We start from the raw sequence: 15183 nt of genomic DNA, 5'->3' as shown, positions 1-15183 counted from the left end.
GAGCCTGGAACCTGTTTCCGATTCTGTGTCTCCCTCTCTCTCTGCCCCTCCCCCGTTCATGCTCTGTCTCTCTCTGTCCCAAAAATAAATAAACGTTGAAAAAAAATTAAAAAAATAAAAATAAAAATCTCATGTTGCATTTCTATTTCCTGAACAAAGAAGACACAGCACTCAGTATTTATCCTCTGAAGCATCTTGCCTGATTGCTTCAAAACTGCAAAGAAATGCTTAAACAATACTTCAAAGAGTTTGAAAGGAATCCCTCAACATTCTTTTTTTTTAATGTTTATTTTATTTTTGAGAGAGACAGAGACAGAGTATGAGCAGGGGAGGTGCAGAGAGAGAGGGAGACACATAATCGGAAGCAGGCTCCAGGCTCCAAGCTATCAGCACAGAACCTGACATGGGGCTCAAACTCACGGACTGCAAGATCATGACCTGAGCCGAAGTTGGACACTCAACCGACTGAGCCACCCAAGCGCCCCAGAATCCCTCAACATTCTGATTACCATAGACACTATTTACAAATTTAAAATGTAAATTCATGGTATCTTTAAAATATCTAACTTGTCCCAGCTGCTACAACACTACAAAATACAAGTTTTGTTGTAAATCATCTACATTTTATATATAATCCTTTTCGCTACACAAATACTCTTTTATAAAGTTAAGCCCCCACCATATTCTTCAACATTCCCACAAACCTTACAAGTATTTCTAAACCCCTCATAAGTTCTTGTAAATTGCCAATTTTTACAAAGTACTTCTTTCGAAGCTTGTGCCTTACATATCTTTCACCACCATTTTCACGCTCCTTAAGTCAACACAAGCCCCAACTGATCATTTTATTGCAGTGACATATACAACCACTGTGAGAATTCTAGAAACATGGCCTTTATCTAGAAACATAAACTGCTACCTTGATATCTGCAACTGGCAGATTCTACAATAGATTGAAACTTTACTGGGTCCTAACATCTCATATAATCCCTAAAATTACACTATTCAGACTAAGTTTTTAAAAATGAGGAAAAGAATGATACCATAACTGAAAAAAAGAGTAAAGAATAAACCTATTAACCTTAAACCTGGTACTATAAAACTTGATGCGTACAATTTTAAAGAAAAGAAGAATTTCACAAAATCAAATGTATCAATACTATTTAACAACTAGAGAAAACACAAGCCCAAAAGAATGTATCTGAAACAATATAAATAGCAGAAGGCAGCCTATCTAAAACCAAGTATTGTGAATCCCAAGATCCCCAAGATCCTTTTCTTTCTTTCTTTTTTTTTAAGTTTCTAATTTATTTATTTTGAGAGCGAGCGAGTGTGCACAAGCCAGCATGAGTGGGGGTGGGGAGACAGAAAGAGAGGGAAAGAGAGAATCCCAAACAGGCTCTGAACTGCCAGGGCAGATCCTAACGTGGGCCTCCATCCCATGAACGGTGAGATCATGACCTGAGCCGAAATCAAAAGTCTATCGCTTAGCCAACTGAGCCACCCACGTGCCCCCCACCAATATCCTTTTCTATTACCCTACTGGCTTCAAGGAATTAGGATTTAAGGTCTAATCTTATTAAAAAGTTAAAACATTTTCCCTTTCCATTCAAAACAAATTATTCCAACGACCCACAGAGGCATACACATTCCTTCCCTTCCAAGTGTACAATGAAACATTCACCAAAATAAAACAAGCCTTAACAAAATTTAAAGAATTAAAAGAACTAAAAAAATACAAAATAGGTTATCTAATGGAACTAAGCTATTAATAAGTAAAAGAAAAATACCTCCCAAAAAATCCCTAAAATAAGAATTCAACTACATATCTAAATAACCAATGGATCAAAGAAGGCTCAAAGGAAATTAGAAAATGAAAATAAATACAACATATCAAAATTAGTATGATGCAATCAACATAGTGTTTAGATGGAAATTAATGGCATTAAATGCCTATATGAGAAATGAAAAAGAGGCTCAACCAGTTGGTTGAGCACCCAACTCCTTATTTCAGCTCAGGTGATGGAACTCATGGTTGGTGAGTTTGAGCCTAACATAGGGTTCTGTGATGACAGTGCAGCACCTGCTTGAGATCCTCTCTCTTCCTTGCTCTCTGCCCCTCCCCCACTTGCATGCTCACTCCCTCTCTCTCAAAAATAAACTTAAGAAGAAGAAGAAGAAGAAGAAGAAGAAGAAGAAGAAGAAGAAGAAGAAAGTTTTAAATTGAAAAGATTCCACCTTAAGAAACTGGGCAAAGAAGAAGAGTAAGATAAACTCAAAGCAAACAGCACGAAGATAATAAAGAGCAGAAATCAATGGATTTCAATGGAATTGAAAACAGTAAAATAGAGAAAAATAAATGGATACAAAAGCTAGTTCTTTAAAAAGCTCAATAAAATTAATAAACCTCTACCTAGACTAACCAAGGGGAAAAAAAAGAGAAAGATAATATAAATCACCAAGAGGACTGAAAGCAGGGATCTTCACTATAGACTTTAGACATTAAAATAATTACAGAATACTTACAATAATTAGGTAATACAAATTAATGCCTACAAATTCAGGAACTAAAATGAAATGTATCATTTCATCCCCAAAGAGAAAAACTGCCAAAACTCATTCAAGAAAAAGCAGATAACCTGAATTTTCTGGTATATATTAAAGAAAACAAATTTGTAGTTAAAATTTTTCCAAAAACTAAAATACATCCTTTGAAGTTTCATAACAAATGCTACAAAATATGTAGGAGAAGTAATGTCAATTAAATACAATTTACTCCAAAAGAAGTAGAATTTACTCCCAACTCAAAGTACCAAAGCAAGACAAAGATACTGTAAGAAAACAGCAGAAACAACATCCTTCATGAACATATACAAAATTCTTCAACAAAATAAGCAAACTCATCTCTCTCCTCCAGCCATCCAAGATGCTGAAAGGAAAGAAGACTAAGGGGAAGAAGGTGGTCCCAGTCCCTGCTGTTATAAAGAAGCAAGAGGCCAAGAAGGTAGTCAATCAATCCCCTGTTTGAGAAAATACCCAAGAACTCTGGCACTGGACAGGACATCCAGCCCAAAAGGAACCTCAACCACTTTATCAAATGGCCCCGCTACATCCAGCTGCAGCAGCAAATGGCTATTTTCTATAAACGTCTAAAAGTGCCTCCTGCAATTAACCAGTTCACCCAGGTCTTGGACTGCCAAACAGCTACTCAAATGCTTAAGCTGGCCCACAAACACAGACCAGAGACAAAGTGAGAGAAGCAGCAGAGATTATTGGCCCAAACCTTGAAAAAAGCTACCAGCAAAGGGGATGTCCCCACTAAAAGGCTGCCTGTTATTCAAACTGTAGTTAATACTGTCACCATCCTGGTAGAAAACAAGAAGGCTCAGCTGGTAGTAATTGCACATGATGTGGATCTCATTGGCTGGTTGTATTCCTGCCTGCCATGTGACATAAGCTGGGGGTTCCCTACTGCATCATCAAGGGGGAGGCCAGGTTGGTCCACAGGAAGATCTGCACCACTGTCACTCTCACACAGGTTAACTCAGAAAACAAAGGACCTCTGGCCAAGCTGGTAGAAACTATCAGGACCAATTACAATGACAGACATGATGAGATGTGCCATCACTGGGAAGGCAACATCCTGGGTCCAAAGTTAGTGGCTTGCATTCCCAAGTTGGAAAAGGCAAAGGCTAAAGAATTAGCCACCAAACTGGGCTAGTAGACGCTATTGAATTTTCTGTATATAAAAGTAATGAACAGTTCTCTTTCAAAAAAACATAAATAAGCAAACTCAACCCAGCAATGTAAAAATGAGTAACAGCTCATAAGCAAGTAGAGTATACAGCAAGAATACAAAGCTGGTCCAATATTTGAAAATCAAACAAGGAAAGAGATCATGTTAACAAAGCAAGAAAAACCACACAGCTAATGATGAAGCACTAGACAAAATCCAGCATCCATTTCTCACCAATAAAGAAAGAAAAAAAAATAAAGCAAAGCAGGAATTTTCTTAAACTACTAAAGGCTGTCTAAATAAACTTACAGCTAATTCTATATTTAACAATAAACAACTAATAAAAGACCAGGAACAAGGCAAAGACATTTATTTGATTCAGCATCATTACTGGAAGCCCTGGCAAGAACAGTTAGGAAAAAATAAGAAAAAAGGCATAAAAATTGGAAATGAATAAATGAAAAATGGTATTGGAGTGCCTGGGTGGCTCAGTCGGTTAACCATCCAACTTCAGCTCAGGTCATCATCTCACAGTTCGTGGGTTCGAGCACAGCATCGGGCTCTGTGCTGACAGCTCAGAGCCTGGAGCCTGCTTCAGATTCTGTGTCTCCCTTTCTCTGTGTCCCTTCCCCACCTGTTTCTCTCCCCCCCTCTCAAAAATTCATTTTAAAAAAATGAAAAATAAATTAAAAAATAAAAAAATTTTCATTTTTAAAAAATGGTCTTTATTTGCATGCATGACAATCTACATAGAAAATGTAGACAAAGGTTACAAAAAAGCTCCTAGAACTAATAAAAGATTTTAACTCATGGAATATGGGGACCTGACCGGATACAGAATAAACATATTAGGTGAGAAGACTCCAAAGGTGGTAAGTATTCCATGGTACATCACAACAAGAAACATACCAATGTTGTTTGAACCACTTGGTTCAAGTGGCAACTTACAGACCTTTCTATTTGCAAAGGCACATTTTCTCCTTTGTAATAGTAAGTGATGTGTGGGATAATAATTTGGTATTATGTGTATACCCTGTTTCCAGCAGTCTTTCCTCCAAGGTTTTGGCACTCACTGATGGTTCTGGTCCAAAGTATTTCACTGGAGTTTTCACTATGATAATATTCTAGTTCTAACATCGCTTCAAAATGTATCAACTTCTCTCTTCTCTAAATAAGGCTTCCCTTTTCCTTTATCCCTCTTATCACTCTGGACTTCTAAATCATTTTTTCAAATTAAGGTTTTATAATTAATTACAATAATTCTCTCACTAAGGCTTAGATAGTTCCAGATATGGCCAGTAGGAACTCCTTTGGAGCTGGGGTTTGGGGGTTCTGCTGATGTGATACAATAGCTTTTGAGCATTTTCTTATTTTCTGGCTGTTTTCTCTGCCCAAGAACTAGGATCTGCAATTTTTCACAGAAGCCTTGGATCCTTTCAGTAGGAACAATATTTAGAGACGATCTTATCAGTGCTGAGTGTAGTTATTGCTACTGCAATTGCTGATGTTTATAAGCCCTTCTACTAGAAGGAAGAGGGGACTATATATGTGTATAATCATAGATTCATATTGATATTTCCATTCAATTGATAGTAAAAGACTTTTTTATTTTTTTATATATATTTTTTAATTTATTTAAATTCAATTTAGTTAACATACAGTGTAGCTTCAGGAGTAGAACCAAGTGATTCATCTCTTACATATAACACCCAGGGCTAATCCGAAAAAGTGCCCTCCTTAATTCCCATTACCCATTTAACCCATCCCCCATCCACCTCCCCTCCAGCAACCCTCAGTTTGTTCTCTGTATTTAAGAGTCTCTTATGGTTTGCCTTAGTGGCTGTATTTGTCTATATTCTCTTAATGTTAAATTTATGGTTCCTAATAATATTAATAGGTTAACTTAAATGTCTTGTCTGTATTTTGGAATGGTTTCAAGATTACCATAAATAATATAGTTCTACTAAGTAAATGAGATCAGACTATAGGATTCTTTTCATATATTAATAATATGTCTTGGACATTTTGCTATTTCATGACATTTAGATTTTAATCTTTTTTGGTCAATCTATTAATATTCAAAATATGGATGATGTACTACAATTTATGTAGCCATTTCTCTACTAGTGGGCATTCAGATTGCTTCCAACATTTTGCTACTACAAATGATGCTATAATTAACACTTACATATATATATATGTAAAGATATATAAGCATATATAGATATATATGTAAAGATATATATATATATATCTTTATGCATACTTTTATGAAATCATGCATATTCTTAGATTATTCCTTATTCACAATTCATTTTCCTAAGCTTTGTTAATTTTACTTTTTTAATATGAAATTTATTGTCAAATAATTGGTTTCCATACAACACCCAGTGCTCATCCCAACAGTTACCCTCCTCAATGCCCATCACCCACTTTCCCCTCCCTCCCTGAGAAACTTAACAGAAGACCATGGTGGGGGGGGGGGGGGGAGAAAAGTTAGAGAGGGAAAGAACCAAACCATAAGAGACTCTTAAAAACTGAGAATAAATTTTGTTAATTTTAGAAGCTCTGTTATGTTTCTTAAAACTTTGCTACAAATTGCAAATATTTTCTACTAATCTGGCCCTCTTGTATTTTTTCTTAGAGAAGTCTATTCCATTTTAAGGGAGGCAAATCTGTTTTCCTTTTCAAATATATGGTTCTTTACATTTTGATATGTTAAAAAAATAACATTGTGCTTTGTGTGTCTATACACTCTCCTCATTTTTCATTTATTCGGACTCTTTCTGGACTCTTCCTGCATCATCACTATCAATGTTTTTAATTACTACAGCTTTTTTTTTTTTTTTAATGTTTATTTATTTCTGAGAGAGAGACAGAGTGCAAGCAGGGGAGGGGCAGAGAGGGAGGGAGACACAGAATCCTTAGCAGGCTCCAGGCTCTGAGCTGTCAGCACAGAGCCCGACGCGGGGCTAGAACTCATGAACCACGAGATCATGACCTGAGCCGAAGTCAGACACTTAACCAACTGAACCACCCAGACACCCCTTAATTACTACAGCTTTACAGTATAGCAAGCAATACCATAAAACACTTGTCAGGTTTTTATTTTTAAAACTTCTACTGGATACTCTGATTCATATATTTGAGAATCAAGTTGTCAAGTTTCCCCCATTTCTCAAACGGAAAAAATAAATTGTTGTTTTGATTGGAATTGCATTAGTTTTATGGATAAAATTTTGAAAAAGTCTTATAACACTGCACACACAGAAAAGGAAGTCAGCTGCAATACATATTACTCATGGCACGTTGTTCATTTAAAATAAATCCACTCAGGAACAGTCAATTAAGCACCCAACTTCGGCTCTGGTCATGATCTCATGGTTCATGAGTTTGAGTCCCACATTGGGCTCTGTGCTGACAGCTTGGAGCCTGAAGTCTGTTTTGGATTCTAAGTCTCCCTCTCTCTCTGCCCCTACCCTGCTCGTACTCTGTCTCTTTCTGTCTCTTAAAAATAAATAAAAACATTAAAAAAAATTTTTTTAATGAATCCACTCACAACAGCTAATTCAATTATTAAATGCTCAGATGCAAAGTTCCTCGGGACACAAGATTCATACAAAGAAAAATACAAAGCCCAATTAAATGGACAGAAAGAAAATGTAAACACAGTTTACAAAATTAAACAATAATGACAACAAAAATACCAAAAAGACTGAAACCAAGACCTAAGATCAAAATTCTAAAGATGTGGAGAAAAGAAGACAAAGTTGTCCTGATGATATACCTCAGGACTAGGAAGGCTTTAAGTTTTAAACTACAAACCCACAGGGGGCGGCTGAGTGGCTCAACCAGTTGAGCTTCAGACATGGTTGTGAACTCAAAGGTTCCAGATTAGAGCTCTGTGTTGAGCCCTGTGCAGGGAAGGCTCTGTGCTGACAGCTCAGAGCCTGGAGCCTGCTTTGGATTCTGTGTCTCCTTCTCTCTCTCTGCTTCTCCCCCAGTTGTGTACACTCACTCACTCTCTCCAACTCTCTCAGAAATAATGAATGAATAAACTTTAAAAACATAAAAAACTCCTAACCCATAAATAGGCCTTGTACCTGATAAGCAGATTCTGTCAAATTAATTTCCTAGGAAGGTATCCTAGACACCAAGAAAGTCAAGGGTAAAATACCTTAAAACAATACTTGTCACAACATTCCAGTTTAGTGCCCCTAGCAAAATGCCACCACAGGTAAAAGTAATAAACATATAACTCTCTCATCCCACCCACCCTATCCTCAGTCCCACCTAACATGTGACAATGCAGAGTACAAACTTTTAAAGAGCCTACATGAAAGACAAAATGCTTGTCTTACTTATGTTAAAAATTAACACACATATGGAGTACTTGGGTGGCTCAGCCAGTTGAGCGTCTAGCTCTTGGTTTCAGCTGAGGTCATGATCTCACAGTTTATGAGTTCAAATCCTCAGTGCAGAGCCTGCTTGGAATTCTGTCTCTTCTTCTCTCTCTCTCTCTCTCTCTCTCTCTCTCTCTTTCTTTGCCCCTCCCTCTCTCTCTCTCTCTCCCTCTCAAAATAAATAAATAAAAACTTTTGGAAAACAACACACATTTTGCATTCAATCCTATGTTATTTGTGAAGTCATCTTATTATATAATCTTCTAATTACCTAACAGTTAAATTGCTTAACGTTCTTTTTCTTTTTCAGGATTCAGAATAGACATTTTTTAAAAATTTTTATCATTTAAGTATAGCTAAAATACAATGTCATATTAGCTTCAATTGTACAACATAGCGATCCAACAATCCTATACATTATGTAGTGCTTATCACAACAAGTGTAGTTAGCTTAACGTTTCTACTGTCTAACTCTTTAAGTAAAATTGATGCTCGGACAAATAGTGTTTATCTTTATCCTACGGGTGCATGACTCTCCCTACACACAGGCCAGACCCTACTAAACCATACCACCAAACACTAGAGAAGTTTACATAAAAAGCAAGACCTTACAAAATCAAGAACAAGGCAATACAAACAAAATAGACTGTAAATATATACCCTGATGGACAAATACTTTGGTTGAACAGTCAAGTATCTAAATTTCCTATTTAAATCGGGTATAAAAGACCACACAAATTTCTTTTAAAATTGAAGAAACTATTAACAGTAAAGGTGAGAAAAATCAAATGATACTAGGTCATAAGTATATATTTTCTTTAATGTTAAGTTCACAATGACAGAAAATGTAAGTTCATAATGACTGAAATAAATACAAACATATTTAGATGTGTTGTGTATATATGTATTTCTAATACTTTTAACAAAATTTGTCAAAATAATACCTTTTAAACTAGGAACTAACTAAAAGTAATGTTTGGCCTTCCTTTAAATATAAATATTAAATATGACCACAATGGATATTTTTGATAAGTAGTAAACAATTATATAGTTGTATTCATAATTGAAAGGACTGTAACAAAGATCTTTTAAACTTATCATTTAATTCATCTTTGGGGCACCTGTGTGGCTCAGTCAGTTAAAGCAACCAACTTGGGTCATGATCTCACAGTTTCTGAGTTCGAGCCGACATCAGGCTCTGTGCTGACAGTTTGGAGCCTGAAGCCTCCGAACTGGACTGTCTCCCTCTCTCTCTGCCCCTCCCCTGTTCACAATCTCTCTCTCAAAAATAAATAAACATTAAAAAAAAAATTCATCTTTAATGGCCATTTTACAAGAGTTTTGAAGGTCAAGACCCCTGTCTTCTATTTTGTCTTTAAGAATAATTTTTACAAATGAGTAAAATCTAGAAACATACATTTTCTCTGGTGCCAAACCTGATTCTAACAAACTATCTAGCACTAAGAAAAGAAATAACATATACTAATATACATAACCTTGGCATAAATGTATGTTTTTAAGAAAATTTATAGCATATTCCAAACTTTCCAATTGAATAACCCTATTACGTGACTGGAAAGTTTTCTAAATGTAAATACTTGAAAATATGGCCAGAAAAAACAAAACTTGGCTGGACATTCCTATACTGAAAGAGTTCTGAGTCTCCACTCCTACACCTTCTATCTTCAATTACTTCCATGTGGAAAATATTCAATTAACATTCATGTCTTGCCTACCTCTTTTTAAAAGGCACTGCATATAAGCATGTATCACAGCAAATAACCCAAATTATGTAATCAAACTTCCAAGTATAAACAAATTATTTACAAAAGAGAAATTTGTATAGGCACTCGAAACTTATCATCTCTTCCTTTAAGTCTTTTCCTTAAGGTAGATGAGATCTAGACTAAGACATATTATGTTATCAGTGGAAACTCCATAGACCCACAGTAGTCCATGACATATGATTTCTGAGCAAAGTTAGAATGAAGATCATTTTTTCTAATAAACACGGCTACATAAATAAATGTTATCTTAATATAGATGCCTTCCATAAGGCAGTATCACTAAGACCCATCCAAATAGGTTCACTTTTAATAAACTATTTACTAAGTCATGTGATAGTCATGTGGTATCTTAAAAAGATCCACTTTACAATATGGCACACTCAACTACATATGATTTTGTTATGTATATAAAAAGGAACTATCATGTGACACTTATACATCTGATTGAAATATTAAATAAACTTGTAATAAAAATTATATGCCAAAAAACTATGAAGAAAGTAGATATGAATTTAAATATTTTCAATTATTCTGGTGACTTCTATCCTTTTGTCTATTTTGCAAATTCTCGTTAATGTGGTTCTTTACCATTTAAAATGTATGTAACATGGGCCACCTGGGTGGCTCAGTCAGTTAAGTGTCCAACTTCAGCTCAGGTCATGATCTCATGTTTCATGGGTTCGAGTCTCATGTCGGGCTCTGTGCTGACAGCTCAGAACCTGGAGCCTGCTTCAGATTCTGTGTCTCCCTTTCTCTCTGCCCCTCTCCTGCTCTGGTGCTCGCTCTCTCTCTCTCTCTCTCTCTCTCTCTCTCACACTCTCTCAAAATAAACATTAAAAAAATTTTTTCAATATGTGTAACAAACAAAATAACCAAGCAATTCTACATTTTATAACTATTAAGGATCATTACATGTCTTTTTAAAAATCTTTATATTAGCACCAGTTTTATTTATTACTCCAGCTCTAGGGCATGGTAGTACATATAGTAGTCACTCAATATTTACTGAATAAAATTATTTAACTTTTGTAAGTTTTGGTTTCTTCAAATAAAACAAGCATAGCAATACCTACATGTTACAATTGCTTACAATTAAATAAGCACATATATGTAAATAATACATACACACAGAAGGTGCTTAAAAATTAAATAAGATAATATATACACAAAGAAGGTGCTAAAATGTCAAGTTGATCCCTTGTTTCAGTAAAAACAAATAATTGTTGGGGCGCCTGGGTGGCGCAGTTGGTTAAGTGTCCGACTTCAGCCAGGTCATGATCTCGCGGTCCGGGAGTTCGAGCCCCGCGTCAGGCTCTGGGCTGATGGCTCAGAGCCTGGAGCCTGTTTCCGATTCTGTGTCTCCCTCTCTCTCTGCCCCTCCCCCGTTCATGCTCTGTCTCTCTCTGTCCCAAAAATAAATAAACGTTGAAAAAAAATAATAATAATTGTTGCTATTAGTTTAGTTCATACCTAAAAACAAAGCCAAATAATTTTCTCAAAGTTAATATGGGACCAAGATTAGACAAAAATTTTAGGGTGAAAAGAAAGGAGGCTTATCAACCAGAAATGAAGATTTACTATACATTCATAACGGTGGAATCTGCGGTATTGGGTCGAAGAGGCCAATGAACAAGAACACAGAGTCCAAATTCAAATCTGTGTGTATACAGAAATTTCATACATGACAAAGGTAGTATTACAAGAAGTGAGAAAAAGGACTATTTAAATGAATGATTCAGGGACAATTAAACATCCACTAAAAAAGTAAGGTAAAAATATATCTCTACAACATCCCAGTGTAGATCAAACTTTCTAGGTATTATGTTTTACCAACACCTGAAAAAATCGAAACTAAAACTTTCAAAAGACAATATAGGATAATCTCACAAGACATGAAGATTGAAAATGCTATTTTAAATAAGGCACAAAAGCCATAAAAGAAAAAGTTGATATATTCGTCATCAAAACTTTAAACTTCTGTATTAGAAGGGATACAACAAAGTTAAAAGTCAAACGACTATATTCCAGGTTCTCATAGGACAACAACAGCCCCATGTAAATCCAATCTTTCCATACACCCTTCAAAACTGAAAATAAAAAAAAGCATCAACCCAGAGAGCAAATAAAACTACCCATAAACCACACCATTGGCTTAACCAGCAGACTAATACAGAGTCCATGTTAGATATAAGTTGAGGAAGGGGTAAAATTTTAGCAGAGCAAATTCTGAAGAATCAAGCACAGACTGCATGGCAAACAGAAGGAAACTGGAGCCTAGAGTAGGTGGAACACATGATTTCCAGAAAGCGAAAGTCTTACAGTAAATAGGAAAGTACTAAGAAATGGTGTCCCAGAGTAGATCAGATTCCTGGCTACCCATAATGAATATATAGGGAGGGTTCAAAGTATGAAGGATCAGAGATGGCAGTCTCAGGAAGATGGGACACCCTTAGAGGCTTGGTGGTAAAAGGAAAGAAGAAAGCAAAAGGTGGAAATTAAGTGTTTTACAAAAACAGAAAAGAATCTCAAAAGTGTACAATACACAAACCCCTTTCCCCTCACCCTCCCAGACCAAAAAAACAAACAAAAAATATAAATAAATAACCTATACATTAAAGAAATTGCACTTCACTATACCAACAAAAGGGAGAGCTCTTGAACAAGAAATATTATAAGCCAACCAAATCTCTCACCCCTGTCTACATACAACTGGTAACACTAAGCCAGGAAATGAAGTAGTAGTAGAAGTAGAAGTAGTAGACAACACTAATTTTTTTTTTCAACGTTTATTTATTTTTGGGACAGAGAGAGACAGAGCATGAACAGGGGAGGGGCAGAGAGAGAGGGAGACACAGAATCGGAAACAGGCTCCAGGCTCTGAGCCATCAGCCCAGAGCCCGACGCGGGGCTCAAACTCACGGACCGCGAGATCGTGACCTGGCTGAAGTTGGACGCTTAACCGACTGCGCCACCCAGGCGCCCCTAGACAACACTAATTAAAAAGCTACTATAAGAACATGGAAAGGGGCAGCTGTAGCTCAGTCAGCTGGGCATCTGACTTTGGCTCAGGTCATGATCTAACAGCTCGTGGGTTCCAGACCCACGTCAGGATCTGTGCTGTCAGCTCAGAGATCGGAGCCTGCTTCAGATTCTGTGTCTCCCTCTCTGCCCCTGCCCTGCTCACACTCAATCTCTCTCTCTCTTAAAAATAAACATTAAAAAAAAAAAAAAAAAATTTTTTAAGGGGAAAAAAAAAAAAAAACATGGAAATTCCAATCCAAACACTTCAGCTAATGAAAATTCTCACCACAAAAAATTCACAAAACTGTCAACTAATACTCCAGATTGAAGTAAATACAGTGTGTCTGTGTGTGTGTGTGTGTGTGTGTGTGTGTGTGTGTGTCTGTGTCTGTGTCTGTGTCTGTGTCTGTGTGTCTGTGTGTAAGCAAAAATCAAAAACTCAGAATAGATATTGACAAAACACAGCAAGATATGAAATAATAATTGACCCTACTTGGGAGAATAAACAAAAAGAAAAAAAAAGAAGAAGGAAAAGTCAAATCATTTTTTAAATTATAAAAAGTAAGACTGAATTCAAATAAAACATAAGGGAAAATAAGGAGCAAGGAGACAGACAAGAGAATAAAAATAAAGGAAAAAAGATCAAATAAAAAACCACAGATCTGTGAAGAAGCTATAACATGCATAACTGATAACTATGAAGAATAAAAGCAAAATAAAAGAATATTTAAAATTATAATTTAAAACGTATTTCCAAAAACAAAAACAAATGCATACAGGCAGGAAGAAATATGATATATGTGAATTCTGACAAAAATCTACATACTTGGAAAAACAATCTCAGAATAATAAACTCTAAAACATAGCCTAATAAAATTTTAATAGTAAATAAAAAAAAAAAAAAAACCTTTGGGGGCTTCCAACAAAAAAACTGTACTAAGCCTCTTACAAAAGACAGAAGTAAGGTTGGCATCAGATTTCTCAATAGCAACATTCAAAGTGAGTCAACGTTGTAGCACCTTTTTCAAGAAATCCAAGGAATCAAACTGTAAACCAAGGATTTCATATCCAATCAGGTGTCCTTTTAACTATCAAGGCTATTAAAGAAACACAGATTTAAACTTGCATGAACTCTGGAAATATATTAAGCATAGCCCATTATGAGCAATCTACAAAAGAATGAATTTCATACCATCAAATAAAGACAGAGGAAACTTTGACAAAAGCTTTACTAAACAGAGACAACAGTGAATATATTTAATTTTAGATATATTACTAAAACAAAGGTATGGACAAGGACAGAAGAAGAATGGTACTTAAATATTATATTCTTTCACATATTATAATGGAATTTTTAATATGTAAAATAAAGGGAAATAAAAACACAGAGAAGAATCAGCTCTCTGGTGTTAAATAGGTAACAAGTGAGTGTCAAAGGATATTCATTTAATGCAGACAAAACAATATTCAGCAGTCTAAGTCCACTGCCAAAATTTAGCCATTAAAACAAAAATATCAACCTTCCTTAAGTAAGAAAATAATTCTCAAAAAATAGAGAAACAGACCACTATGTGAAAGAATAAAAAACAGCAGTAAATACAACACATCAGAAAAACACCCATCATATCAAGATATGTAAACAAGCTTACATCTCTTAGTAAAAAGAAAAAATTTCAAATTGCTTATTTGATTGAACAGAAAACAGTATTTATTAAAAAAGAACAAAAAAGTTAAAAATACTTAGGAATAAATGTAAATGTGTAAAACTTCTATAAGGAAAACTTTAAAACACTTCTGAAACATACAAAAGTAAATAAACAAATAGAAAGACATCCCCTATTCTCTTGCAAAAGTACCTTATTATCATAAAGATGTTGATTTCCCCAAGCTAATGAGTAATAACATTACTCAAGTAAAAATACCAGCAAATGTTTTCCTAGAATTCAATAAGCTAATGCTCAAATTCACTCATAAGGAATATGCATATCTAGTGTTTCTGTGTAAAAAAGAACATGAATAACATATACAAACACAAATGCATGCACACACATAAATAGGCTTATTTTTATAAAAAGAAACACAAGGATAAACCAGAAATTAATGAAATTGGTTACCTACAAAGTGAGTAAAAATGGAAAATAGTGATTGAGAAGGAAGACCTTTAAGAATGCTTTTTTATGTAGTTTTGACCCGTAGACATGGTAGTTTTACTATTCTCAAAATGGTAAATAAAATT

General features: G+C 35.3%; 1 protein-coding gene and 1 pseudogene across 2 annotated transcripts in view; one reads left to right on the top strand and one right to left on the bottom strand.

Moving 5' to 3' along the window:
- The window catches only part of FBXW7 (F-box and WD repeat domain containing 7), a 230417-nt gene that overhangs the window by 163078 nt on the left and 52156 nt on the right, over positions 1–15183 (bottom strand). The window lies entirely within an intron of this gene.
- Positions 2763–4010, top strand: LOC121028551 (60S ribosomal protein L7a-like; annotated as a pseudogene).

Source organism: Herpailurus yagouaroundi, unplaced genomic scaffold (assembly GCF_014898765.1).
Source record: "Herpailurus yagouaroundi ecotype Mexico unplaced genomic scaffold, PumYag 28, whole genome shotgun sequence".
Lineage (NCBI taxonomy): Eukaryota > Metazoa > Chordata > Mammalia > Carnivora > Felidae > Herpailurus > Herpailurus yagouaroundi.
This window is presented reverse-complemented; position numbering and strand designations above follow the sequence as displayed.